Source organism: Gadus chalcogrammus, chromosome 6 (genome assembly GCF_026213295.1).
Source record: "Gadus chalcogrammus isolate NIFS_2021 chromosome 6, NIFS_Gcha_1.0, whole genome shotgun sequence".
Lineage (NCBI taxonomy): Eukaryota > Metazoa > Chordata > Actinopteri > Gadiformes > Gadidae > Gadus > Gadus chalcogrammus.
Window position 1 is genome coordinate 20177084 of NC_079417.1, and position 23732 is coordinate 20200815.

The window sequence follows — 23732 nt, forward strand, 5'->3', positions numbered from 1 at the left end:
GTGTGTGTGTGTGTGTGTGTGTGTGTGTGTGTGTGTGTGTGTGTGTGTGTGTGTTTATTGTTGTGTGCGTAGTCCTGCCTGCATGGATGCCCCGGCCGCCCACCTGCTGTGTGACACCGCCCGACACGAGCCCCCCTCCCAGCCTTAGCGGGACCATAACAAGTGGTCTCCCACTGGCTCCAGTGGTTCACTGGCCAGAGGGCGAGAGAGAGAGAGAGAGAGAGAGAGAGAGAGAGAGAGAGAGAGAGAGAGAGAGAGAGAGAGAGAGAGAGAGAGAGAGAGAGAGAGAGAGAGAGAGAGAGAGTGTAAGAGAGTGTTAGAGAGTGTTAGAGCTAGAGAGTGAGAGAGAGAGAGAGAGAGAGAGAGAGAGAGAGAGGGAGTGTGTTAGAGAGTGTTAGAGCTAGAGAGTAAGAGAGTGAGAGAGACAGTGAGAGTGAGAGAAAGAGAGACAGTGAGAGAGAGCTTGAGAGAGAGAGAGAGAGAGAGAGAGGGAGAGGGACAGAGATAGAGAAATAGAGGAACAGAGATAGAGAAACAGAGGGAGAGAGAGCTCACCTGGCCTGGTGGCTGCTAAGAGGTCATCTCTGGATGCCGACGCAGTGCCGTCATATCCAGCTGATAAGCTATAGCGTACTTCCAGAGAATCAAGTTGCCTCCTTCATTTTGTGTGCCTCGGGAGGAGCCTCCCTGAAACGAACCCCCTCCCCTCTCCCTGTTTCTCCCCCACACAGAGAGAGATGGGGGGCGGGGGGGGGGGGCAGGCTTTTTCCGCTCCGAGCTCCCTTGGAGTCCGGACAAGACACATAAATCACTCACACGCACATACACACACAAACACACACACACAGAAACTCATGGAACTCACACCGAGACTCACGCAAACATGCAACCACTCACGCAACCACACACACACACACGCGGATGAAGGGTCCCTCTGACAGATGTAAACTGTTAGATAAAAAAAACGAAATATAATAATGACACAAAACTACACAAAGCTTTAAAACCACACGCAAAAACAAACACACACACACACATTTACACACACTGTAATGCACTCCAAGTGGATCCAGTAAGTAGCGCAGGGGTCTTCTTCTGTAGTTAGATATACGAGTGGGTGGCAGACCGGGGCGGGGGGGGGGGTTAGGCTGGAGGTCGGGGAGTGATTGATTCCTTCAATAATGGCCTCTCCAGACAGGCTGTGATCATGGTTACACAGGCCATGGCCAGACACCACAGACCAGGAGGGGGAGGGAGAGGGGGGAGGAGGAGGGGGGAGGGTTCTGTGACACCCCTCCCCCGACTCATTTCTCAAACTCACCCCAACCAGCACCAGAACCTCAGATCCATAAATCCTGTGTGTTCCCAGCGAGTCCGGCCCTCAGCTCTCTGGTGCTCCAATGCTCCTCACAGGCCCCTCCTGGAGCCTCATGTCTCTGCCTCTCTTCCTGGACTGGGAACGGCAAATGTACTGAATGAAATTTGCGTCAACAGGGGCCCATCAGGGCTGCTTTAGCTGGGCTAGGGGTATTTTATTTATTTTTAAGGTTGTGCGTCAGGCATGTGAAGATGTCATGCGATGCGTTGTCCTTTCTGTTTAAAAAAAGGTGGGTCGCAAGTAGTTTTGACGTGTAACAGAACCCATAAACCCATCATTGATGGACAAAGAAAAACGTCCTGTCGCACCAATGAAACACAAGCGATGATTCCCCTTTTAAATATCTTAATCAGAGGACCAGTTAACAGAAACCAGGGGCGGAGACGAACAGGAGCGTACACGTTTATGATGTCCAATCGACCTGAGTGTATGATGTGTCTGTGTGATTGTATCCATGGCGACGGGGTGCAAAGGGTTAAACAGCGGGAAAGCTCTCAAGCGGACGAGGACACGATTTCCAAAGAGCGGCATTAATTATAATGTCATTATGAGGGCTGGACTACCAGCCCACATCCATGCCGCAAGGAGCCACTGGCGGACCGGAGGTCACATCCTGTGTGTTAATCACCCAACACCCCTGACCCCTTAAAAGGCAACACAGGAGAATGGGGCACATTATCACCATCTGGTTGCGCACCGATCATGACCTAGATCAAAATGAGCTGAAGTACTGCTGAGGAAGCACTCTTCTATAGGAACCACGAGCATCCAGTCAGCATCAAGTCAGGGAGGCAGCATGAGACTCATTGAGGGAGAGGGAGAGGGAGAGAGGGGGAGAGAGAGAGAGAGAGAGAGAGAGAGAGAGAGAGAGAGAGAGAGAGAGAGAGAGAGAGAGAGAGAGAGAGAGCAGTGTTCAGGACTGGGAAGACACCATTCTTGTAATGGAGGTATTATTAAAGACCTCTAGTCATTTGAATTCCGACCCCATTTCAGTGAGTGCATGTATGCATACTGCATAGTTCTCTAAGGGCGCTGAGCCTAGCTGCGTTGCACGCAGACACCAGATGTGAACGAGTCGATCTTGTGTGTGTGTGTGTGTGTGTGTGTGTGTGTGTGTGTGTGTGTGTGTGTGTTAAAATGAAATGGAACCGATAAAATGTATGGATTTTCTGCTTTTGAGTCTGGAATTCTACTTCCATATCATATTTCCCACACACCGAACCTCCCTCTCTCCCACACAAACACACCTCTCTCTCCCCCACATCTGACAAGAATCTCTCCGATCGGATGTGACTCACCCCCTTTGGCAGTGGATCACTAAATTCCTATTCTGTTACACTTCATAATGACAATTGAGGGACTTTTCCATTGCCTATTATCCTCTCAAAGCCAATCAATTAAAACTGAGTTTATTTATATAGTCTAGCTTTTTTTTATCGCCATAACGATCTGAACGAGCTCTGCAGGTCTACACTTACAGGGAGTTTCTAGACCTCCCTGTGGCCCAGAGCTCTCAGGTTTAGGGTTGAAGGATTTCAAATGGAAGAAACCTTGAAAAGGAATTTAAAATAGGTATTCTCCTTCCAGATGGCTGAAGCCCCTTTTAATGCTGCTGGGTTTGACATATGAGAGGAGAAAAAAATAGGACAGTGGAAAATAGTTCTTTCTTGCGTTTTAGAAATAGCCCTTCTGACAAAATCCAGCTTCAGTGATATGTACACAAATGCCTTCAGACAACCACGTGGTCATTTGAACTTCATTTCCCTGCGTTCCCAGACTTTCTAGAGATGTATTTTAAACCAAATCCAAATGCCACCCAAACCAATATGTAAGCGTTTTACCATGCCATGACAAATAAACAAAAATAGCACAGAGGGTTTGTGCAAACATACACACAAGGGGGATATTTCAACCCTTATGTAAATAAAAGGGAAGGCATGGAGCAGATCTGGTCTCCAGGTGTCAACCAGGAACACCTACGTGTGTTTATTTGACCGATTTGCATGGTTGATGACGTTACACAGTACATGTCACTCTGTTCCCATTGGACCCTGAATTCCTGCATCGACTGTTTTCAAGGGGATTAGGTACCCCTCTCCTCCCTCCCCCTCTGCCTGACGGAGTGTCCTCCCTGGCTGCGAGGCGGGGCATGAGATGACCTTGGTGTCAGTAGAGAAACGCAGAACTCCCTCTTCCTCCCCCAACACCCTTGCGACACTTCCATAAGCCTGGCTCAGTGTATGGTGTGTATACGCACATATATATAGTGCCCCGTTTGCCATAAGCTTCTACCTCTCAATCAAAAGGTTCACAGTGTTGTGAATGTTGTGCACAGTGATCAACACACGCCTGGGTTGGTCTTGCCTGTGCCTGCCTTTTCCAAATGCTCTGTGCATAATGTTGCGAACGAATATGGCTGTGATGATACAATACAACATTTAAACCAGCTGATTCAAACAGGAGCTGCAACAGAGACCAATAAAACAGAAGTGTATTTTTGGTTTTGTTTCCACACCTAATTTCCCTTTCGTTTCCACTTCTTTTCACAAAATGCGTTTCACACATAAAACACAGTTCACCTAACAGTCATCCCTGGTGTTCCGCCCCATCAAGGGCCCTTAGTGTCACGTGTTCATGGTACAGCCAGAAGTCCTCTCTGTCTTGGCAGCCAAGGAGCAGTCTCCCTGCCTCCCAGCATCTATCCACCCCTTATCTGCTCTGTCTTTCCCTAAATATCACCGGAGCTCCGAAGGCCTGATGTAGGCTGTGAGGTGGCGGTGCTGCCCATCCTTACTGTTCTCGACACGTGAAGGCCCATGAGACCGAGCAGTGGGTACATGGTCGATGCCACAACCAGCCACAACCGAAACACACGATGAGCAACTTGAGGAAGTGGGTACTGGCGTGAGAGTAGTGGCTGTGGCTACCGAGTGGGACCGTTAGATCCGAGCTACACTCTGGATCTTGGGTGGCATCGAGTCCCAGCAGAGCCTGAGCCTGGATCATTGGCGGAGAGAGAAAGAAAGAGAGAAGGTGTCAGAAATAGGGGAGCGGAGCGATAGCTCTGCTGGCATAGGTCGAGAACGCTCCGCGACACATCAGAGTCATCTAGTGACACAACACTCTCACTTCCTGTGTCTCTGTCTTTCATTTCATTAGGAAACCTAATCTTCGGCCTGTTGAAACGTCAGTGTAAAACAAAGCCTTAGTTTCCCCTGATGTATCCTGGCTCTCTGCATAGCTGGGGAAGGTGGAGTGGGTTAACATGCCCAAAGGTGCTGTATGTATAGTATGCATCAGAATACCATTAACGCATAATACCGTTGCTAAAGAACTCTTTCTGCTTGCTATGATGACTCATTATAATAGCTCCATTCAGAATTTATTCTGCACTAATATGCAATGGCTACCTAACTTTTCTAGGTGCTCCAATATAGATTGTACACTTTGATTGACCAACATCACCTGAAGTCACTCTGCATCAAAGGGATCTTTGCTAAACTAATGAACAAGAACACAAATATAAACAGTGTAGTTTCAAACACAGCAGGCCCATAGACTTTGATGGACCTATTTGGACGTGGGCGAAAAGGTACCTTTGGCCCATGAAATACATGAGGGAGGGTCACATGACGAAGGCACGACCTACATCACTAAACTGGGATAAGCAGCGAGAACCTCTGTTTGATCAATGTCCAACATTTGTTTAGCTGAGAGTAGCACAAAACAAAGAAACAAAGATATGGTATGGGTGAAAAGGAGATAGATGTCAGTGTGAGTGTACTTGAGTGTGTGTGTGTGTGTGTGTGTGTGTGTGTGTGTGTGTGTGTGTGTGTGTGTGTGTGTGTGTGTGTGTGTGTGTGTGTGTGTGTGTGTGTGTGTGTGTGTGTGTGTGTGTGCTTGTGCGAGCGTGTGTGTGTGTCATTGTGACTTGTTTGACTGCTTTAAGAAAAAAGCCTTTTCCTCAGGGCTTCTCTGTCAGCTCTGACGGAGTGCCTTCTACACACAAACACATGCACTCTCTCTCACACAAGCTTACACTCCCACACTCACTCTCATACGCGTGCCGTGCACACAAACATACGCTGAGTTAATAAAGCAGAGTGAGAAGAAGACTTCAATCATTATGGCACTCATTCTCTAACGGCACCACATTTGTCCTATCACCCCCCCCTCTCGTAGATTCTGACGTCTTCAGCAGGTGGAAGACTTTAATATTGCAATCAGACATCTTTCTGCTTTCAATCTCCTCTCCTTTAATACACTGTCAACACGTTCCAGACGATAATGTAACCTTGTAGCCTGACATTACCGTCACATATCTCCTGTGAGGCTTATATAGTTGATGATGATCGGGTTCATCAACCAGACTAATATTTACTCCTTATCGAAATACTGACGTGCTGACATTTCTCCCATTAATAAGAGGGGGACTTAATGGCCTTGCACTAAGGGATTGCCTTTTTGTGTGTTGACACATTTCCTTGCGTCATCATTTCTGAGACCTCTCTATCGTGCAGACAGCCCTCGCCAAGAACTGGGTGAAAGGGCATTCTGTCAAACATTGACTTGCTGGAATAGCACACTTCCCCTCCGTGCTATCCAACTGTGTCACTTGACACAGCCAGTGAGTACACATACTGCTCCAACTGCCAATCAGATAACCTTGACACTTGTGCCACTATGGGCATAACATGCTTCTCAGATGGCTGATTATGAGGAGCCGGATAATATTGCTGTGGATCAAAATCACAGCACTTAACTCCCCTGCTCTACAGCGGCGCGATGCATAGTGGCTCTCTACTGCAGCGGCTGAGCACCGCCATCAACCTTGAGGTGTACACACACTCCACATTCCACAGCCAAGAGACGTCTCTGTGCTACAGCATTATGACAACAGATTCCCCCCCCTTCCCTCCCCCTTCGAGAGGGAGGGAGGAAGCCTGGGGGAGGCTGGGAGTGGAAAGCAGCAGGCCTTCTCCCTGTCCCTGGGACATTATTGATGAGGTGAGGTAATGGATCTCCCCTCAGCTCTCGCGGGGACACCGGGGATAAATCAGACAGTGGGTGAGACCTAACCAGCCATTCCACCTCTCTCCACACTCAACTGCCATTTCATTAGCCTTATTTATTGGGGTGCTGCACTCGTGTGGACCCTCCCACTTTCACCTTCTCATAGAAACGAACAAAATAAAACAAATGCTATTCTTCCACTGCTATGGCAACCATACGTATACCCCAGTCCCTTTCAAAGCCTTTCCTGGAAATTGTCGTGCTTTGCCTCCCACACATATCTTCCCAGGAAATAATGGAGCTTTCTTTGATGGGGAAGTGGCTTGGGTGCTGATCTTGGGTGAAGATCGCAGCAGCACCCTATTGCAACATTAGCCAAGAGACAAATGGATGGTATTTGCTTTCTCTTCAAGGCCTGGCCCCTGGCTTTCAAAGTGTATCCAGTATAGTGTGCGTCTGCTGATGTAATCTGCAGGGTGAGACAACTCAGCACTTCCAACCTTATTTGAATTGACTATGGCAGAGGCAGCAATTCAGCTTACAGAGCATCAACCGCGGCCCGACCTGGCTTGGTCTCCGAGAGCAGAGTGATGTCCTTATCACGTCCTTGTGTACGTTTGGAAGGCCTGCAGAGTCCTTATCTCCACTGCAGGGTCAGATGTCAATCCCTCCGTCGGTCATCCAGCCGGAGATGTGCTCTGCCTTTAGCTCGTTGGTTTATTGGCGAACTGGTACTGAGATTGATCCTTCCCCCATTGCTGTGGCAGGAGTCATGGGGTGCCCCCACATCATACCCCTAGTATTTGCTCCAGAAAATACATGCACGACTGGCTCATCAAAGATGACTGCTATGCCTCCTTATCGCCCCGAGATGACGAGGCCTCAGTCTGAGAAAGACCATAAATCAGTTTCCTCTGTATCCTTTTTCATCGGAAAGAGGATGTGAGAACTGTGTAGAGAGAGAGAGAGAGAGAGAGAGAGAGAGAGAGAGAGAGAGAGAGAGAGTAGTCTGCTCAGAACCAAGACAGGTGTGAAAATGTCCTACTAACCCACCGGTCTCTTTAGTCTACGCTGACAGAAAACAAATCAATGCACATTTTAAGCATATCAGAATATTTATTTAAAGATGATATGCCGTATGCCTTGCTCCAAATGAAGCAAAAGTATTAGATGAGCTGACTCGGTTGAAAAGAAAGAAGACATTTGATGTACTGGTATGTAACACCTCATTGAGCACTGGGTTATTCTGGGCATGTCAGGGAAAAATAAAACCAGCGTTGCTAAATCTGCAAACTGTTTAATTTGACCTTTTTCAAGCCACAGATTATAACAATATGTGAAACTAATGCCCTACAGCGGTATAGTGTTGCTGTGGAGGGAACAAGGACACATTTCTGAATCCTGAAAATAATACACCTTTAGTTTGCATTCCAGTCCAGAGAGAAACCAATGTAAATTTTCAATTTGACTTCCTTCGCGTGATTTAAGGAAGAGAAAAGGTATAACTGGGGGAGAAAAAATGTGTGCGTGTGTTGGCTGGTGTCCAGGTATAGGCTGACACAGGATGTTGGTCTGGAATTCCAGAAATGTGCAGCCTAGTTACACTATATGGGGTGCGATGCGGTCTCTCCTACTGCTGCGGTGCACTTTAGTGCTGCCTGCAAGCAATTGCCAGTAATGCAGTGCCGTGAATTATGAAGTAATCTGAAATCTGGATCACGATCCCCTGATCTCCCAGTATATCTCTATTTAACAAACAAATGTCCCTGTCACTTTTTGGAAGAGAAACACAAAGATCAGTCTCTTTCCCAATTGTTTTATTACAAAATGAAAAGAAAACACATGCAAACACACACTTGCATACTTGCGCAAGTATCACAAGCACACAAACTCACACAAATTCCTTGTTTTTCGTCAGCCTCTGTGGGGAGTGGAGAATACATTTTCCCAGACTTGCCTCAGACCTCAGAGTCATGACAATAATAAATGGCAGCAGTGGCAGGATGAATTATTCCTTGACTAAAAATGTACATCACGGCCAAAGGAAGGACCAGACATGTAATTATAACCATGTTATAAATAGAAGCACATGCCACACTAGAATCCATCAGTTCTGGAACCCTGACCCTGTTAGCTTCCTTGGGAGGTTTGAAGCAAGCATGGAGGTGCTTTAAGTTCTTTTGAATCTAGATATTTTATTGATTTTGAATAGGCGGATGCCCGCCCACACACACACACACACACACACACACACACACACACACACACACACACACACACACACACACACACACACACACACACACACACACACACACACACACACACACACACACACACCTTAATTGGCCATTGCTTTAATACAAGTGTTGACTCACGATACAAACTATGACATGCTGACTCTGCTCTATATCCGCTTTGAATCCTTCTTCCTGGAGATTAGAGGCTTGTGTCATTTAGAGAGGCAGATAGAGGATGCCCTTTTGAAATGCATTGAGCTTTGAAGTGGTGATATACAACACTATATAAATTCAGAACACACAAACACTGGCCTAAGGGGAGACTAACCTACCCGTCACGCAGTCCTCTATCATCTGCTGTTGTTTTGATCACAATGTACCTAGATTATGCAGCAGATAAAAAGCTGACATTTAATGCCAGTATATTAACGACTGTTTAAGATACATCTGGTCCCGCAAATGAAGAAGGGCAGAGTAGGGTTCTCAACTGGGTGATTGATTAGTATTCGTTAGCCATGAAATCTCAATACGAACTAAATGAGATAAGGTCCATGGCCTTATCTCATTTATTAACCGCATATTAATAACAGAATAGAAACAAATAGAGAATAAAACCAATGCTGAGGTGGGGGGGATGTTTTCACTGTCTGAACAATGGTTTTGGTTGAATGTGTGGAACATGGGATTTGAACTCTCTCTCTCTCTCTCTCTCGCTCTCCTGCATTATCTTTCATCTCTGAACCAGTGATATAACCTCAATGGATCCATCAAAACAGAAAAGGAAGCACAACTTGTGCCCCTTTTAACAAGGTTCCCTAAAATGCACAGAAAAATGCAGTGATTGGGATTTAGTCACTTCATTTGTTTGTTCATAAACATGCTTCTCATGTCATATCAGTTCAGTAAACCCCCACTATGATCTGTCTTGAGTTTCAAACCTGGTGCCTACACGTGAAGCACAGATGTAGACTTCTAAGCCAGCATTGTGAGAGGTGCTTGGTTTTATCAGCTCTCCGACTAATTGGGCATCACCGAAGATGGGGATAGATAATCCTGATACGAGGCGAGCTCCAGCCCACCCCAGCTCGAGGAAACGCTTATTTCCTGTGCTGTGACGGTTTGATGGAGAGATGGTGGTGGAGAGATGGAGGGTAAGCTGGCTGTCTCCCAGACTGCAGAGCAGAAAGAAACATAATCACCTGACATCAGCAGAATGTAGGTCAACACAAGCCTGACAGAGTGGTTTGAATTCCTAGTTAAAAAAACAAGACAAACTGACAAAATTTCTTACATATTTACGATATAATATGTGTGTCTCTGTGTGGTAGACGTATTTAATTTATAAAGACATACAAATATATGCAATAATCTATTTGTAGATCCATTTTTTGCCATGTTATTATTGGAATGGAAATGGTAAAGTCTTAAATGTAAAAGAACATGTGCTGCAACATGGAGAAATGACTTTCAAGGCTGACTTCCGCTATGATGTTTGACCAAGGAGGAAGGATCCAGACCATTAACAGAGGACACTCATCACCTCTGCTCACAGCATGGACTGTTGTCATCTCCCCAATACTATTCTTCAATGTAGAGTCAGTGTGTTCACAGCTTGGCTCTGCCAGTGGGCATCAAACAGTGCAGTCAGAACAGATGCAGACTCTGAGTGTCAGGACTTGAAATGACCCATTATAGTGTCTCACTTCAGAATGTTTATCACATGTGTGGGAGACGTTTATGTCTCATTCATAACCTCCCATGAACGGTTACAGCTGAACCGGGGATCGATACGTAAAACAACTCATCTAAAAGTAGAATCGAAGGGCGGCAATGAAAAAACAGAAACGCTGAAACGCAATTCTCGACGTTTCTGATATAATGTTCTGGGCCATGAGTGTGTGCGGGGAGTGAAAGGAGCCGCTCCTGAGAGGAGGAGCGAGAGAGCCGGGGACCTATCGAGAGAGCCGATCCACAAGACGCTCCAGCCTGTGGTTCGTAGCAGCAGCGCGGCCGCTGAAGGAGCACCGGACCAGTAGGCGTGTGGAAACAGTTATTACCCAAACCGCCGTTTGAGCAAATGAAAACGGAAACATTTTTTTTTACATGTGGATTATTTCGGGAAAACGAATACATCAATTGTTCATCGAAGAAAGCGAGCGGCGAGCGGATCTGAAGTGATTCTCGACGACGGGCGAACAAGCGTAAGATAACGCCGCCGAACTGTCTCCTCTTACCCGCAGCTAAGGTTAGCTCGCCGCCCTCTCTACCGCGGTGTGGAGGAGGAGGGCTCCGTGTTGTTGTTGGGAGGGGAGACGGGCTCTACTACGCTGGGATCAGGCTATGCTTTGGAGCGGAAACATTCCTCACTGTTGTCTGTTATATCTAGAAATAAAGCCGTTTCCCGGTCCTTTGGGACTCACGGTTAGACTCGACGCGCAGGCCGACGGACTCCGCGCCGTCACGCCGACAACGCGCTCGAGACGATGTTATTTATTTCAGTTATAATGAACAACACGTGCTACATGGCTAATGTGGCTAGGTTATGCTGCAGCTAGCGATGCTAACTAGGGTCCAGGGAAGTGGCGCTAGCTTTACTTCTGATTTAAGGATCGTCTAGTGATGAAAAACAAATTTATATATATTAATATTAGACCTGTGTGGGTCTTTTAGTCCCATGTCGTGCGTTGGTTAATGTATGGGGCGGGGGGGGGGGGGGTATCGGCGCTTTGGCTACATTTGTAAACATTGGTTTGAAGTTAACAGTTGCAGTTGGCTAACAGTCAGGGCAATGATCTTGACTAATGGTGGAGCGCTTCACTGTCAGACTTAAGTGTTGATATTCTCCCTTTAAGATAATGTGAATGTAGATATTTTCCCTTTAGGATAATGTCTATGTAGACATCGCCCTGACACAAAACGTTTTAGCCTGATGTCAGGCGAAGCTGCGATCTGTCATCCGCGGGGCACTCATCTCCACTATAGGTACTGGTATTGATGATGCCAGTATGCTGGTGTTTTAACAGGCTACTGAGGACGTTGTTCTCCTCATGCAAATAACACTGAACCACTTGTGAGATGTGTTATTTAGTTATATTGGGTAATGTATTACCGGGCGACACATTAACATTGTTGTTACATTTTAAGAACTTGCATCAAACTTGACACTTAACACATCGACATACGTACAATACATTGCTCGGTTAACTAATTACTAATCAACTAATTAATTCAATTTTTCGTATTTATTAATAATATTAGCATTATTGTATTGTACATTTAAAACTGGCGACAATTTATCCAAATTAGAAACAGTTACCTAATCTTTTTTTTTTGTGAGGGCTTGTAACTTCTTGGCTATAAGAACATAATCCTGTTTGTTTACACTGGACTAAAGGTCTAATCAACTCGTTTTATGTTTTATTGCAATGCAAGACCCTGGGTAATAACATGAAAATGGAGATGGAGTTGAAAGTGTATTTGAATATATTGGAATTTCATTGCTGCATATGTATATTGCACCAATTTCCCTGATCTTTTGGAATGAAGCATGTTTTATAAGGCTTCTTGTATTTTCTCATCATCACAAGCCAGGGGACACGCTGTCTAGTATGCTTAGAGGGTCTGTTTTTGTTTGTTTATCCAGTGAACCTTCCCTCACTTGCTCCTCAATTTTTAAAAAGGGTCAGCTGCCAAACGGCACCACTAAAATCACAAAAGTCTAATGATAATCCACCATGGTGTGTGATTAGACCGTGCAGCTGTCCTCAAGTTCTGGGCAATAATGGCGTACTTTGTCTAGTGTGTTAGGAGGGGAAGGGGTTAAAGGAGCATGAGGAGCTGGCTCCCCTTGAGCCAAGAGGATAATGAGGCCAGAGATGATCCCAGGCTCAGTATGGTGCCTTGGGGAGGCAGTTTTACTGCTAGTTAGATTTCTGCTCAGAATATGAAGCCTAATGCCACTATGAAACTGAACTGAGGACCGCGTCAGTTTTTATTGTCAGATATACAATGAATGAATGCATGAGGAACCCTGCACCTCCCTAAATCGTGATTGTTGCTAGAATTAAATATAACCCGTCTGTTTGCTGTCTGCACTCAGCCATCACCTTACCATGTTTTTTTGTGATTTGTCTTTTTAAGTGGAGTGAAACGTGTTTTATCAGACAAACAAATTGCTTTGCCTGAATCATGAATTAAATAGTAAGCATTTCTCTACTTGACACACATTCTAAGATACCTTTACCTTGAAACCTCTGGGCTATATGTGGCCTGAAGGGTGTATTGGAAGGTTAAAAGGGGTGAATACAATTATATTCAGAAAGTATGTTTACTCCCGGCAACAAGAGTTCATAATTGGCAGGACAGAAAAAACTGTTTTGAGTATTTTCGAACAAATTAGGGTCCAAATTGTTCTCCAAGATTGGCAGTTTGATGTTTCTAATAACAAACCAAACATCATTCTGTTTTTGTATGTTGGCTTTATGAATGATCCACAATTCAAACATAAACCTGCATGGGTCAGAGATGTGAAATCAAAATGTTCTGGTCAATCAGGGCCTGATAAATGCCATCACTGGTTGTGATGGTGTCTATGTAGGTGCTTGCATCATATGTTGTAATGGCGGGATGTTTTCAATTTACAGATATTGTTACATTGAAATGCTTTTCCAAGATGCCAGGGTTGACCGTATTTGCCCTATGGCCAGGAGCTCATATCACAAATCACATGTTCTCTTTTGAAGATTCATCTCTCTCACTCATACGCTAGCTCACACACATCGCTGTTGTCCTCGCTGGCTATATTATTGTGGCCGTAACACAAAGGGGAGCTGGTACATTGGGACTCCCTGCCCAGGGGTTAATGGGATCTGGTGGCTAGACGGACTCTGGGCCTGTCACTCCCTGGTTTTCACAGAGTCGCAGTAGGATTTATGAAGAGAGGTTTTCATTACAACAGAATGGGCAAAGGCCTGTCTTTGTTGGCCGGGGGGTATGAGCTCCTCAGCTGGACCTCAAAAGTAATACATTTGAATTTGAGATGAGCAATGCATTGAGATTTAATAACGGGTTTAATTTTATGTACTGAAACATGATCAGCTTCTGTGGCGCAGGTAATGATGACACTAATGCAATATGATCCTGTGTTTGTACAGAATGTTCCTCGGTTTAATAAAAGCTCAATGTTTAAGTATTTAGCATTTTTACTTTCGGATGGTTTGTGAAATGGCTGAACGGCAAAACCAGTTTGGCTGTCAACAAATGTTCTGAATTTGAATATGAATTGTTAAATGAAAGAAAGAAGACATAAGTATGTATAAAATTATGTTGGAATGGAAAATAAAATAAATGTACGTGTGTGTACCAGATTTGAATGTTTATTTGGAGGTAAATTGACCTATACAAGTAGCTATATCTCCTTTGTATTTGTTTGGCCTCTTACGGATAATGTTTTGACTTAAAGTTACCTGGCTGTCTCAGCTGGGATTCAAAAACCATTTATAAAATGCATTTTGTTCTGGGATGGATGGGCACGGCATCTTTGTGCTACTTTTTTTGTGTCCCACCCAACGTGGTGTTATACTGAGGAGCTTAACCCTCACTTGGGACAATGACATCAAAATAAATCTCAGCCCAGAGACCAGACCGAGCGCTACATGTCCACACACACTTCGCCCCCGGTGTCCCTTGGTCACCACGTCGAAGAGCAAACGGGCAACTCTGCGTCGCGAAAAGACCATAACATGGGTTTGAGATGGTGGAACTTTCACCTATGTTTTAGGAAGAATGGCAAAATATTGGATTTTACTCTGGTTTTCGCTAAATTGAAGCTCTTATTACAGTAACTTTGAAAAAACGGGATAGATTACTATGTTGACAATCACATAAGACATATTGCCAAGTTCATGGAGAACACTACCGTCTTTTTCCAGCACCTGCCACAGACATGCAGGTGTGTGTAGTACCAAGAGATTCAGATGCCAGCTCAAGCCACAAGCGCCTGGTGACCTTGGCAGTCACTCCTTATGACAAGAAAGCCTCCCAGGGGCAAGCGCTCACAGATGTGGTGACATAAAACATCATAAAAGCTATGGTCCCCATTTATACAGTAGAAAAAATAGGTTGAATAAGATGCACCGAATTATAGACTTGTAAACTCGCCAAGCCCTAATGTGAAAGATGCATTTCAGCATGTAGAACAAATGTGGAACCATTCAATTCAGCAGAACAGCGAAGATGCCCTTTCCCCTCAATCACCTATAGCTACGCTCCACCACAGTTCTCGATGGCCGAGAAAGTTAGAGAGTTGGGTCGCTTTTTCTGGGAGGTTTATTTGACTATTCTGTTTCTTCCAACTCCCAATCTTGGCGACAGCAGCCTCTTTAACCTGTTTTATTTGGTAAAGATATGCACATTAGTCTTTTATTTATCCCAATCCCACCATTGTTTGACTGAGAATGTGAGTCGACTGAGATGATTTACCAATTCTAGTGTACAGCTCTACGTTATTGCTTGCCTCTTTCTCAGAGGTTTTCCCCTCTACTCAAATATTTTTCGTGGGAAACTGATGTTGAATAAAACATTTCTTTATACTGTTTATGCTTTTATGTATTTCTATATCTTATCTTCATATATCTTTAGACTACTCTACGAGCTCCAACTTTCTGGTTTGTCGAACTACCCTTGTTTCACGTCAGAGTTGTTCCTCGTCTTTCTTTATTTCTTAACTTTCGGAGAGCTCGAAGCCGTTATGGTTTACTCTACAGACCTATAACCTATTCTGTGTTGCCCGCGCCTACACCCCCACCCCAGAAACATGAATGTTCGAAACAAATATGAAGCAAAAGAAAGTGGCTTCTGAAAACACAAATGTTAGCTGGTCTGACCTGAGGCTTTAATTGTTTATCCTAAATCTACAGGGCCAGAAGGTTTTTCAAACACGGGGACATTTTTAGTACAGACAAATTTAGCCTGCACATTCATTGTTTGTTTGTTGTGTGTCTTAATGCCCTGCCAACAGTGGACTTGATTGGAAGTTCCTACTACAGTGTTTTACATTTGTTCTCCAACTACTGGTCATTGTATTGGAAGGACATGATATTAGATCAATGTATATATTAGGGAAACTGAACGAAGAACTTTTATTTGAAAAGGGCAGTCATAACTCATTATGTGAGCAGAATTCAATCTAGGAAAAAATCCTGTAGTCCTTATCTTGTTGCAAGAATGACAATCACGTCACGCATGGTCTTGCTGGGAATGAGGACCAATGTAACTTCAATTCTATCTTACTCTTAGTGGTTTATCCAAATCGCCTGCCCTTGCGTTAAAATGCAACGTGACGAATTAAGGAGTAATGGTTAAGGTCATACAATTGTAATAATCAGATTGTCACAATTAGCAAATGGTGATCTCAGGAGAGGATTTATATTTTCACCCAGAAGAAGACATAGTTTTGGAGGAGTAGAATTCTAGGAGTTTGCACTTGGTATTGCTTTTGCTGTTTTTATTCAATTTTAACTGTGATTTACTTTTAAATTGTTGTAGTGGAGTTGAGGAAGGGAGAGAGGGGATGTGGCTCTGTGGTAATTGATTCACTTCACTCAGTTATGCAACAGCGATGACAGCTTGTTAGAGGACATTGCGTTTGAATGTTGGTTGCCGCTTTGGGGTGTGTTTATATTTAACATGAAGATTAGCTTGGGGTTTCTTTTTTGGAAACATGGTTATGAAATCTTGTCTCCTGCAATATCTGTAGTCTGGTTTCTTGTGTGCCAGTTTGTAGCAGAGTAATTCTGTACTCTAAAAAACTTAGTAGAGGAATGTGGTCCAGTGAAAGGTGTGTAGGCCAAATTTGGTATGCGTGTTGTGTTTGGACTATTGCACCACATGCTTCTATTTCATTCTGTTTTTTTTTTAGGTGCTTATTAGAAGTCAGAAATCAAATCTTCAATGGGAAGACGAGATGGATAACACAATTTTGTACGAACTAAAGGGGTGCCATCACCATAACCGAATCTAATCACCTGCTGTTCACTTTCCATACTTGGTATGCTCCGTATATGGCAAAAATTGCATGTCTATCAACCTGGATTTAAAGGTGGATTAATGGAGCATTTGGACAATGATTTGGAAATCCATATGGGCTAGTGTAGTATGCATTATGGACCCAAGAAGCATTCTCGAAATGTAATGCAGTTATAACCCTGCATAGCGTTAGATATGATAAAAGATATGATAAAGCAGTACATTAACATTTTCAAGCATTTGGTATCACGCCTTGTGTTCTAATATTCTAATATTACAAATAATAAGGAATGGGATATAGAGGAGGATTGACAGCTCTAGTAAAAAGAGGTATGTGACATTTGGTGCCACCAAATGAAAAACCAAGTAGATAATGTTATTCTTTAACCCTGCCAGGAAAATGACTACACATCGTCCAAGACTTCACTGGGTACAATTTAGCAGGTCATTTATCAAAAGCCACTATCGGTTAATAGACACATTGACACATCCGGACAGCAGAGTCAACCATGCAAGGCGACAGCCAGCTCGTCAGGAGCAGGTAGGGTTAAGTGTCTAGCTCAGGGACACACTCACCTGGAGCTGGTGATCGAACTAGCAACCTTTCTGTTACAAGACAACTGCTCTACCTCCTGAGCTAAGCCGACACCGTAATTACGATGGTGCACTTGTCCCCAATATCAGGCTAGTGATTTTACTTGGACTGGGAGCCTGCTGGGACTACAGCTGGGGGTCTGGACTTACTCGAGACTTGACTGCTTTGGGACTTGCAAGCCAGCATTTGATGTTGGATCTTCACATTTGAAGTACTGTGATAAATGATCATATATGTACGTTTATTTCATTGATATAAAAAAATAATAATTCACTGACCCCTGCTTTCCGTCGTTTTGCCAGCGCTTTCTAACGGGGCATGGGTAACGGGGATGACTCGGTGGTGGTGGTAGTGACTAAATGAAATACCGAATGATACGGAAAATGATAAATAATGTTGTGTAAATGTTTTGTATACATTAGAACAGCCTGTAAAGATTAATCTTCCATCAAGCAATTAGCATAAGAGCCAGCTGTTGCAGGGAGTGGCAAACAATAAAAATCTTTCTGATCACACTCCCTGCTTTTCGGCTATGTGGCAGACTCGTCTAGTTAACAAACCAAATGATTCAATAAAATGAGCCTATTAGTTTCCCCTCTTCCTGCATTTTGAGGAGCCGTCAATACCAACACGGCTTTGACTCGTTTAAAAAATCGTTATTCATGTGACGCCGAAAGCATATGGAGCCATTCACTTCTTATTCGTAGCGGGACACAAACAAGAACTAGTAATGGAGAAAATAACACATTATTTCCTATTTCTTTTTATTTAGAGCTGTTTTACTCAGCTCTTTTATTGTCTGATATTGATGTCTATCTGTTTTTATTCATTACCTTCAGTTTAATCTTAGGTAATGTTTTTTTGAGTTTGCACCAGCCTTTTTGGTCCCTTAATTAATGATGGTATTTTAGTATTTTATATATATTTGACAATGCATATTTCAACGTATTTTAATGTCCTACTATTAGTAATACAACATTCAATTATATTTTTAAAAGACACTGGCATGCAGTAGAACAAGGACTTGACTGTATTCCAAGGTTTCATAATATGTTAACACGTGGTCTGGGTTTTCCCCACAAATCGCCCAAGCTGTATAACCTAGAAAGCCCCACATTTTATAGCAGAATGAAACAGGTCTGTTATCTGTCTTTTGTGAATCTCTGTTTGAAGAATACTGAAGCATTGCCATACCATTAACAACAGGAACACTACCACAAACTGATGCAGTGCAATCACTCCCTCCTCACCCACTCACTAAATCAGACCCGTTGACTTCCACCCCTAAGGAAGCATGTGAAATGGATTATTGGCTGCTCCGGGCGGCGTAGCCTGCTGCCGTGTGGCACAAACGGCGGTTCCACACCGCCAAGTGGTGCAGATCCTTCTCAGTGCTCCTAAATTATTAATCGGAGGAAGTAGGTCAACAAAAGCAAGGCATTCCCCGTGCTCTTCCGGCTCCACTTTGAGCCTAGGGTTCTGAGCAGGATGTGTGAGCCGTTGCTGCACGCCGCACAAAGACTGAGAGGTGGAACTGTAATGCCACGCACACCCGCCACCTGGGTCCGGTTTCTCCCCCCGAGGCCGTTTGATGTATTATTTGCATCACCGTACAGCGGTCTGTTGATCTGCCTATATTGCTCTGAATGGTTATGTGTCTGTGTGAACAGAAGCGGTATCTTTTAAGCTCCCCCTCCCTGTGTGTTTTGGTTGGATGCCGGTGCCTCCATGGTTACGAGGATTCATACTTGGCTGTTGTGGTGGTGTGTGAAGGCTTCATCCCTGGGCCCCGCCAATAGGGAGTGGGAGGGAAAGGTCTTATGTAATCCACATAGTGTCGTGCTGTTGGCAGCAGGGGGAACAGGCAGGAAATCCAATAGCTGCTCCGCTGTCCAGCCTGGATACAGCTGGCGGAACCACATCTGGACAAACAGTCCGACCAATCACTGGCCCACTTCAACTCTCTCACTGCTTCGCTATCTCTCCTCTATGCTCTGCTCTCCTCAGATGTCATTTTATTGATTGTCACTCTCTTTGGAAGACCAAATAGACAATCATGATTTTTGTTTAAGTCTTTAGGAAATTGGATGTAAAAAATGGCTCATTTTCTGTACTTGGTTAATTGATGGCTTGGCTTAAAATCACCTTCCCATCTATTTCTTGCTCAGCCACAAATCTGGATTGATGAAGCATACATTGATGGTGATGTACGGTATGTGACTCCAAGCAGGGATCAAGATAAACATTTTGTGCTGATGGAACTGGTTGCACTTTTTTATTTGGTTGTAGCTGCAGAGATTTGGTCGTACCCCTTTTTCGCCACTCTGTTGCAGGAATGCCATTTCCTTAGTCAAGTGCCTTCCATTTGTGTACGTTCATTTTAAAAGATTCACTCTCTTTAAAAAAAATTCACTTGCATTTAAATATATTGTAAAATGTTTTCATTGAATAGGTGGTCCTTTTTATATTCTGCCACCTGGATATAAAATATAAGAAAAATATTGAACATCACAACAACATGCAGTTGAATCGTGCAGAGTGGATGTCTGCAAGACAAAGTCAACACTACTGCAGGAAGATAAGCTTGTCGGCCTTCTCCGGAAGGATGTGTGATCTCTCTGGGCTGATGGTATCTCCAGCAGTAGAGAAAACACTCTCACTGGGGGTAGAGAAGGCCTGTACACACAGGTATGACAGAGTTAGGTCTGACAGACATGGCTCATAGTCTCCGTTCCAACACAAGAGAGCAGGGTGTTTGTCTGACTGGGCTGTCCTTAAGTCCCTCTACCAGAACCATTGCTCTGGCATGTGTCATATGTGTAAAATGTGTAATATGCAATTAGACTAGACAAAGGAGTGATATGGACATGAGGCAGGGGATGAGTATTTGATAATTAAATTCACATTCATAATGAATACCTGGTCTGTTTCTGTAGAACGTGCTGCTGACTCTACTTGGAACTTGACCCGCTCCCAGAGTGTTATCATCCAGAATCCAATGTGGTCCCTCTCAGAGGAAGGCTCAGACGTCGACACATTGCAAAAACGTAGATTTCTGATTAGAATAATACAACACAATATCATTCTTCTTCTCAGTGATAGTCATTGCTTTTTGTTATTATTTGAGCTGATTTCTCTTCGCTGGTACAGATCAGACCAGACTGTTCTTTTGAGTGAACACAAACACTGTCTCCATCTCAGTGAAATGCTTCCTCAGCTTTTGCAGCACTGTAAGGGTCTGGCCTTCCAGTACTGCTGGTCTGGATGGGTTCAACATAGTCTTCTGCTATTCTGAAGTTGTAAGTCGAACAAGTCTGTTTTGGAAATAATATATTTTTCATGTTCAGAAATCTATCTGGAGGTAGGGGGACAATGGACATATCAGGGGAATGCTAGGAATTCCAGAAATACCAAACAACTGTCATCAAATACATTGTCAATCTTAACTAGTACAGGTTTTACTAGTCAGTTGAACCTGTAATATATACAACCATTGCTGTCCAACCATTTCCTGGGGATGTAACACCGGACCATATGGCCAAAATTAATCACAATGTTGTTTTTATATTTATGGATAATTATCACGATAAATATGATAATAAAAAGGACAGCTACCTGGAAGAAGAGGTGCTGTTACTTAGCTTTTCATAATAAATATGACCAGTTCGTTTATCTGGATTTTTTTATGAAGATGGTGCGATCGGCTACGGTAACGGGGCGACTACATGGGGAATTCTTATATTTGGAGCCTCATTTTTGCTTCCTGTGATGTGGCACAAGCCTTTTATACAGCCTGCACGTCTTGTGTACTAGGATACATGTCTTGTGTGCTAGGATGAAGAGGTTTGCACACGACAAAACCAGTTTGAAATGTGTTATTGGGACCAATGAACAAAGAACATTGAAGAAACAAGTTTCTTTAATGAAAGTTGAATTATGGTTTCTAATATAAAAAAACTGGTTATCAGAACGAACAGGTCAAAAACCTTAGGTTGAGCCAACATGGCTTTACATTAAACACTGAATAAATAAAATAATAATGATTCCACTAATAATACAGATTCCACTTTATTGTCATCTAGCAAAGTACAGGTACAGAGCAAATTAAATGCAATTGGCATCCCACCAGAAGTGCAAAAGAAGCATTAAATACCAAAGTGCAGGTTGAGTACAGTATTTTGTACAGTTATGTAGATGTAGACAATAGATGAGTTATGAATATGAACAGTGTATAGTTATATAAGGTTTTCCAGATGACATATCTACTGTGACAGATAAGACTGCTGTGATTCCCATCACATCAAATGCCTTGTTTCAATCATCGCTCAAACATTTTGGTGGTAGTATACTGAGCATTGATTAAATAAATGATAAATAAATCTGTAAACCAAATAGAGTAGCATGTAATCGGCATACATGACCCTCATTAGCCTCTTGAAGCCCTGTTTTTTTTAACCATGCTTAGACATCTTTTCCTTGGTAAACAGTTTGTAATTGCGCTGGTTATTTTTTTGTATTACTTTCTTTTTGTTTAGGGTTAGTGCTAAAAAATCGAACACATTTGTTGGTTGTCTAACCATGTTGTTTACATTTATATTTAGGGCATTTAGCAGACGCTTTTGTCCAAAGCGACTTACAATAAGTACATTTTTCATAAGAAGTGCATCAATATATCGCTGTCGGTACAGAAAGGATGTTCATAGAACCAAGTGCAAGTACAACAATTGCTAGGCTAACCAATTCCCCGTGTTACAGCAATGATGGGAGCTACTGCAGTTGCTACACAGTTAAGTACTATAATACAATACAATACAATACAATACAACACAATACATTGTACAATGGTGGCCAGAAGGGGGAGGGTGGCTATGCAGAGTCGAGGTGGACTCTGAACAGGTGAGTCTTGAGTCTTTTTCGGAAGATAGTGAGCGACTCTGCAGTCCTGAGAGCGGCAGGGAGCTCGTTCCACCACTGAGGTCCCAAAACCGAGAAAAGTTGTGACTTCGCTGAACGGCCTTTGCTAGCTCTTACGATGGCGGTACCAGACGTCCAGCTGAGGTAGTTGAGCGGAGGGATCGAGCTGGGGTGTGTGGCTTTCGCAATGCTTCGAGGTAGGCAGGGGCAGTTCCGTCGCCTGCCTTGTATGCCAGTACCATCGTCTTAAATTTGATGCGAGCTACTACAGGGAGCCAGTGGGATCCCGGAAGAGGGGGGGGTCACATGGGAGAACTTCGGTAGGTTGAACACAAGGCGCGCTGCCGCATTCTGGATGCGCTGCAAAGGTTTAAACGCAGAGGCAGGAAGTCCAGCCAGGAGTGAGTTGCAGTAGTCGAGGCAGGAGATGACCAGTGATTGGACTAGAAGCTGAGCTGCTTCCCTTGTGAGGAAGGGCCGGATTCGGCGGATCTTGTTAAGCGCAAATCTGCAGGATCGGGCCACCGCAGTGATGTTTGCGGTGCAGCATAACTGATTGTCCAATACCACACCAAGGTTTCTGGCAGTTGGAGAAGGAGATACAGTGATGTTCTCAACGGTGACCAGTAAATCCATGTGTGGCCAATCTTTCCCTGGGATTAGGAGGAGTTCGGTTTTGTTGAGGTTAAGCCTCAGGTGATGGGCAGTTGTACAGGTGCTGACGTCCGCCAGACATTCCGATATGCGCGTTGGGCTTTATCAGATGAGGGGAAAGAGAGAAATAGCTGAGTGTCGTCAGCATAGCAGTGATAGGAAAAGCTGTGTGATGCAATTACCGAGCCCAGAGATCTGGTATAGAGGGAGAACAGAAGAGGCCAAAGTACAGAGCCTTGAGGGACACCAGTTTCAAAAATTTAGTAACCGGTTAACCAAAAAGTGAAAAAAATAAAAGAAGTGTTGCGCACTCATAATGTAGCCTGAAGGGCTTCCGTGATCTGGTCTTCACTAAACAAATGAATTTGTTTTCCATCTGTTAGTCAAATAAATAAGGATATCAAATCCAATTTGTTCAATTTATTGAGCATTTTAGGGAAAAAACACTCAATCAGTGTATGAATGAATAAGAATATGAATGAACAGTATTGCATACTTAAGGCACAAACTGAAATTAGATTCAAGTAAATTTAAGGCAAAAACTGATTAGATTCAAGTAACTGAAGCACAACAGCAAAAAGTATAAGCACTGGTGGGCTTGGATGTCAACAGAACTGCAGCTTATGAGCCTGCCACGCATTACGCATGTGGCGCATATAACATAACATCAACAAAAATATATTATGTGTAAGACGGAAATACAGTATGTCTAAAACATTTCCAGTTAACATAACACATAAGCCCGCCCCACCTACTGCATCACTCTTTCTTGTTGATCTACAATAAAGCCCGCCATGGAAAAGACTCCGCTGGAACGGAGGTTGCCGGTATAGGCAAGTGTTTTTGCATTGCAAAGAGTTTACATTGCACATTCTTTTCACCAATCCGGTCAAAATACTTCCACACTAAGCTT

General features: G+C 43.8%; 1 protein-coding gene across 6 annotated transcripts in view; it reads left to right on the forward strand.

Moving 5' to 3' along the window:
- Positions 1-10203: 10203 nt before the first annotated feature.
- The window catches only part of ncor2 (nuclear receptor corepressor 2), a 111648-nt gene continuing 98119 nt past the window's right edge, over positions 10204-23732 (forward strand). For all 6 annotated transcript variants that reach the window (XM_056592390.1, XM_056592391.1, XM_056592395.1 and 3 more), the window contains exon 1: positions 10204-10832. The gene's annotated coding sequence lies outside the window, so the exon portion shown is untranslated. The remainder of the gene's footprint in view (positions 10833-23732) is intronic.